This window comes from Triticum urartu, chromosome 7 (genome assembly GCF_003073215.2).
Source record: "Triticum urartu cultivar G1812 chromosome 7, Tu2.1, whole genome shotgun sequence".
Lineage (NCBI taxonomy): Eukaryota > Viridiplantae > Streptophyta > Magnoliopsida > Poales > Poaceae > Triticum > Triticum urartu.
The window spans coordinates 254,326,709-254,333,821 of NC_053028.1; positions in this window are offsets into that span (position 1 = coordinate 254,326,709).

Sequence of the window (7,113 nt, forward strand, 5' to 3'; positions counted from 1 at the left end):
ACCATGCTATTTAAGACTCTCAAAATAATCTAAATTAAGCATGAGAGATCAATAGTTTCTATAAAACGAATCCACCACCGTGCTCTAAAACATATAAGTGAAGTACTAGAGCAAAACTACATAACTCAAAAGATATAAGCGAAGCACATAGAGTATTCTAACAAATTCCAAATCATGTATGGCTTTCTCAAAAGGTGTGTACAGCAAGGATTATTGTGGTAAAATAAAAATTAAAGACTCAAATCATACAAGACACTCCAAGCAAAACACATATCATGTGGCGAATAAAAATATAGCTCCAAGTAAAGTTACCGATAGAAGTAGACGAAAGAGGGGATGCCTTCCAGGGCATCCCCAAGCTTTGGCTTTTAGGTGTCCTTAGATTATCTTGGGGGTGCCATGGGAATCCCCAATATTAGGCTCTTTCCACTCCTTGTTCCATAATCCATCAAATCTTTACCCAAAACATGAAAACTTCACAACACAAAACTTAAAGTAGAAAATCTCGTGAGCTCCGTTAGCGAAAGAAAACAAAAGACCACTTCAAGGTACTGTAATGAACTCATTATTTATTTATATTGGTGTTATACCTACTGTATTCCAACTTCTATATGGTTTATAAACTATTTTACTAGCCCTAGATTCATCAAAATAAGCAAACAACACACGAAAAACAGAATCTGTCAAAAACAGAACAGTCTGTAGTAATCTGTAGCTAGCGCAAGATCTGGAACCCCAAAAATTCTAAAATAAATTTATGGACGTGAGGAATTTATCTATTAATCATCTTCAAAAATAATTAACTAAATATCACTTTCCAAATAAAAATGGCAGCAGTTCTCGTGAGCGCTAAAATTCTGTTTTTTACATCAAGTTTAACAAGACTTTCCCCAAGTCTTCCCAACGGTTCTACTTGGCACAAACACTAATTAAACACAAAAACACAACCAAAACAGAGGCTAGATAAATTATTTATTACTAAACAGGAACAAAAAGCAAGGAATAAAAATAAAATTGGGTTTCCTCCCAACAAGCGCTATCGTTTAACGCCCCTAGCTAGGCATAACAAGCAAGGATAAATCTAGGTATTGCCATCTTTGGTAGGCAATCCATAAGTGGATCTCATAATAGATTCATAAGGTAATTTAATTTTCTTTCTAGGAAAGTGTTCCATGCCTTTCCTTAATGGAAATTGGAACTAATATTTCCTTCCTTCATATCAATAATTGCACCAATCGTTCTAAGGAAAGGTCTACCAAGAATAATAGGACAAGAAGGATTGCAATCTATGTCAAGAACAATAAAATCTACGGGCTCATAATTCCTATTTGCAACAATAAGAACATCATTAATTCTTCCCATAGGTTTCTTAATAGTGGAATCCGCAAGGTGCAAGTTTAAAGAGCAATCATCGAAATCACGGAAACCTAACAAATCACATAAAGTCTTTGGAATCGTGGAAACACTAGCACCCAAATCACATAAAGCATAGAATTCACGATCTTTAATTTTAATTTTAATAGTTGGTTCCCACTCATCATAAATCTTTCTAGGGATAGAAACTTCCAATTCAAGTTTTTCTTCATTAGATTGCATCAAGGCATCAACGATATGTTTAGTAAATGCTTTATTTTGACTATAAGCATGAGGAGAATTTAGCAGGGATTGTAACAAGGAAATACAATCAATCAAAGAGCAATTTTCATAGTTAAATTCCTTGAAATCCATAATAGTGGGTTTAGCAACATCTAGGGTTTTAATTTCTTTAATCCCACTTTTATCAATTTTAGCATCAAGATCAAAAAATTCTGAATTCTTGGAACGCCTTATAGGTAAAGGTGGATCATATTCAGTCCCATCATTATCAAGATTCATATTGCAAAACAAAGATTTAATAGGGGATACATCAATAACTTTTAGATCTTCATCTTTATTTTCATAGCAACTAGAAGAACACGCTCTTATAAATGCATCTTTTTTAGCATGAATCCTAGCGGTTCTTTCTTTGCACTCATCAATGGAAATTCTCATGGCTTTGAGAGACTCATTGATATCATGCTTAGGTGGAATAGATCTAAGTTTCAAAGAATCAACATCAAGAGAAATTCTATCAACGTTCCTAGCCAACTCATCAATCTTAAGCAAGTTTTCTTCAATCAAAGCATTAAAATTCTTTTGCGAAGTAATAAATTCTTTAATATTAGATTCAAAGTCAGAGGGCATCTTATTATAATTTCCATAAGAATTGTTGTAGGAATTACCATAATTATTAGAGGGATTACTCGGATAAGGCCTAGGATTAAAATTTCCTCTATACGCGTTGTTACCAAAATTGTTCCTACCAACAAAATCCACATCCATAGATTCATTATTATTCTCAATCAAAGTAGACAAGGGCATATCATTCGGATCAGAAGAAGAACTCTTATTAGCAAATAATTTCATAAGTTCATCCATCTTTCCACTCAAAACATTAATTTCTTCTATCACATGCACCTTTTTATTAGTAGATCTTTCAGTATGCCATTGAGAATAATTAACCATAATATTATCTAGGAGTTTAGTAGCTTCTCCTAAAGTGATTTCCATAAAAGTGTCTCCCGCGGCCGAATCTAAAAGATTTCTAGAAGCAAAATTCAATCTGGCATAAATTTTTTGTATAATCATCCACAAATTTAAACCATGAGTAGGGCAATTACGTATCATTAGTTTCATTCTCTCCCAAGCTTGTGCAACATGTTCATGATCAAGTTGCTTAAAATTCATAATATCGTTTCTAAGAGAGATGATATTAGAGGGAGGAAAATACTTAGAGATAAAAGCATCTTTGCACTTGTCCCATGAATCAATACTATTTTTAGGCAAAGACGAAAACCAAGCTTTAGCACGATCTCTAAGCGAAAAAGGAAATAGCTTCAATTTAACAATGTCATTATCCACATCTTTCTTCTTTTGCATATCACATAAATCAATGAAGCTATTTAGATGGGTAGAGGCATCTTCACTAGGATGGCCGGAAAACGGATATTTCATGACAAGATTCAGCAAAGCAGTATTAATTTCACAAGATTCAACATCGGGAAGAGGAGCAATTGGAGTGCTAATAAAATCATTGTTGTTGGTATTGGTGAAGTCACACAATTTAGTATTATCTTGAGCCATCGTGACAAGCAAACGAACTAACACACAAGCAAACAAAAAGCAAGCGGGCAAAAAGAGGCAAATAGAGAAAGAGAGGGAGGATAGAGAGAGAAAGAGGGCGAATAAAACAACAAGGGTGAAGCGGGGGATAGGAAAATGAGAGGCAAATGGAAAATAATGTAAGGCGGGAGATAAGGGTATGTGATGGGTACTTGGTATGTTGACTTTTGCGTAGACCTCCCCGGCAACAGCGCCAGAAATCCTTCTTGCTACCTCTTGAGCACCGCATTGGTTCTCCCCGAAGAGGAAGGGATGATGCAGCAAAGTAGCGTAAGTATTTCCCTCAGTTTTTGAGAACCAAGGTATCAATCCAGTAGGAGGCTACGCGCGAGTCCCTCGTACCTGCACAAAACAAATAAATCCTCGCAACCAACGCGAATAGGGGTTGTCAATCCCTACACGGTCACTTACGAGAGTGAGATCTGATAGATATGATAAGATAATATTTTTGGTATTTTTGTGATAAAGATGCAAAGTAAAATAAAGGCAAAGTAAAGAGCAAAGGAAATAACTAAGTAGTAGGAGATTAATATGATGAGATAGACCCGGGGCCATAGGTTTCACTAGTGGCTTCTCTCGAGAGCATAGGTATTCTATGGTGGGTGAACAAATTACTATTGAGCAATTGACAGAACTGAGCATAATCATGAGAATATCTAGGTATGATCATGTATATAGGCATCACGTCCGAGACAAGTAGACCGACTCCTGCCTGCATCCACTACTATTACTCCACTCATTATCCGCTATCCAGCATGCATCTAGAGTATTAAGTTAAAAACAGAGTAACGCCTTAAGCAAGATGACATGATATAGAGGGATAAACTCATGCAATATGATGAAAACCCCATCTTGTTATTGTAACATCCCAAATTTTCAATTTGGAATGTTATATGTTAGATCATCATGCATATCATATTTTCTTGCATTTTGGTCGATCCTAGAAATTTCACGCAACTCATGGACCTTCGGTGAGAGTTGGAGATTTCATTATTTTCATATTTGAGAGTTTCTCGGATTTGAAAAGAGGATCATTTGATTTATTTATTCCATCTTCAATTATTTTTCCGATATCAAAAATATGAGAGAGGGAATAATATGACTTTCCCAAAAGTTAGGAAAAATGAAGATCTAATGAATAAACCAAATTTTGGTTTTGCCGGAGTTTTGTTTGCTTTTATTTGGATAGGGAAAAATGCGCGTTTACGAAAATTGCATATTAGGTCCGGAGAAAAGTTCATTTTGTTCGACTCATTTTTAGGAGTCGGGGAAAATTTACTTTAGAAATTTTGGAGCCCTTTTAGTTTTCTTTTCTTTTGTTTTTCTGCCGCGTAACCGTTTAAAAAAAAGGAACTCCCGCAGGCCAGCCGGGCCAAAGGCCCAGCCAGCCGCCGCCCCCAGCAGCGCTGCGCGCCAGGCGCCAGCCGCCGCCTCCCCTCGCCTAGGCCGAGTCCCACAGGGACTCAAGGCCGGTTCTAGCCCCCTCTTTCCTTTGTTTCATTTTCCTTTTCCCTCTCTTTTTCTTGCCCCCTACCCCAAGTAAACCCCCCCTCACCTATATAAATACCCCACACCCCCCCTCTCCTCACACCAAAACCCAAGCCCCTCTCTCCTCCCAAGCCGCGCTCCACCCCGCGCCCCTCACCCGCCCCGCGCCTAAGTAGCCGCCGCCGCTCGGAGCCCGCCTCCCGAGGTAGCCGCGCCTCTCTTTTCTCTTCCTCGGTCCGGTTTTTCCTAAAAGAACCGTTCCGTTTTCTCTCCGTTTCTTTTTCGTTTTCTTCCGGTTTTTGTTTCGGTTTTCTTTCGAAACCCTAGATCGGTTTTTGTTCTTCTTTCGGACCGTTCGTCTCAACGAACGTGATCACCGATTAACGACGCCTGCTCGTTTAACCGTTCTTCTTTTTCTTTTCGTCGGATTTATTCCGCGATCGTGATCTCAGATCCGATCTTCGTTCTAGTCTTTCTTCTCGCTCGTTTATCGGAATCAGGTGATTCAAGCGCCTGGAGTTTCGTCTCGAAACCGCCGTTACGTCTAATCAACTTGAACAAGCTTTTGCTACAGTAAAATTTGACCTAGTTTCAACTTGCTAGAACCAAGTTGTTTTCTTCCGCCGTTTGTTTCTCCGGTTCTTTGTTCGGTTCTTTCTTTCTTTGCAACCGGAGTTCTTAAGTTGAACTTTCTGGTTTGTTCTCCTGTTCGAGTTTTACCTGTGCATTAGATGAGTGCATATTATATGATTGTTGTTTGTCTGCGTTAGATCATTCGGATTGCGCCGCTTGTTACTTCGAAACCCTAGGACTCGCGGATCATCAGCAAGGCAAGTAACACTTTGATCATACCTTTTCTACAACCCATGTTTTATTGCATTAGATCAATCCTCTCACATTGCATGATTATGATCTAATTAAATTGTGGGATGGGATGTAGATGAGGTAGTACCTATTACCTGTTTATTATCAAACCTTTGGGAGTTACTTCTACGTTTGCTTATTATGCCATGCTATGCTAGTAGACGTGGATTGGGTGAGTGAAATCCATGACAGATGTGAGATTGATAATTAATGGTTTATCTAAGGTGGCAACTTAAACACACATCTGGGTGGATTGAGGCACCTGGGGTTTCCAGGACTTGCCTGTTTTTCTTTGGACCGCCACCCAGGCTCAAAGGGATCATGAGATTATTCATACTAGAAACTTCCGTGTGCAGCCACAAGCCATTATGGGCTCTGGCATAGTTGACTAAGTTGTGCAAACTCTTACAGTGGTAGACTAGAAGATGTAGGGGATGTAGGTGGTACGGTCTACCCGATCGTAAGGTGCTAGCGCTTCTGAAAGACTATGTCTCGGTCATCCTCTTCTCAAACACCCTGTAGTGCGAGAAACCAAACGGAGGCGATCGAGTCTTGTGGGGAAAAGTGCGCAAACCTCTGCAGAGTGTACAAACTAATCATGATTAGCCGTGTCCCCGGTTATGGACATCTTGAGTATCTAGTTCTTGGATTATCCTGTTGATCTCATCACGTTACTTTAAATGAATATTGTTGGGTTTAATGATGTTACTTAATTGGGATTGAGAATGCTGTCAACCATTCTCCATGTTCAACAACCACCATGATAGTTAAATAAATTTATTCCTTTGCAGTAGGGAAAAATTAGCTTTTCGCAAAAACCTTATAACCATAGAGCTTTTCCACCAGCCAAATATGCATGTAGTGATAGCCTTTATTCATCATTCTCTATGGTGTGAATTTGCCAGTACATTCAATGTACTGACCCTCTGTGGCTGCAACGTCTCATGTTGCAGGATTATCTTACGACGAGTAAGTGATACGTTAGGGTTACGATTTCTACACTCAACTTTGCCGTTGGTGTTGATGGGAATCCACAACCTTGTTGCTTCCGCTATATGGATTGAGGTAATAGTATTTACGTTACTTTATACATGTGATTTACCTCTATTATAAATCCTTCGAGTACTGTGTGTGTCAGCATACCGATCCAGGGATGACACTTAAGCACAGAGACTTGATCCATTCGGGTCGGGTCGCTACAAGATGGTATCAGAGCACATGTTGACTGTAGGACGTGACCCTAGAAACTGGCAAGCCCATAGCAAAGATTTTTCTCTACAACTTTCCCTTTCAAAAAGATCTTTTACCTCTCTTCTCTTCTGAGCTTATTCAAAAATTCCCTTTAGTGAAACCATACCCCTTTTCCTCTTTTGACCACACGAAGGATTCCACTGATGAGACCACTCCAAGAAGTACAGGATATCAGACAAGTAAGACCATTCGGAATGAAGAGGATTTTACCATACATTATGATAATGGAAACTACGGCTGTTGAAGACTCTGAAGACTAGGAGAATTGGAGGCTCTGTAGAATTTCCAGATTTGTATGACCTAGGAAGG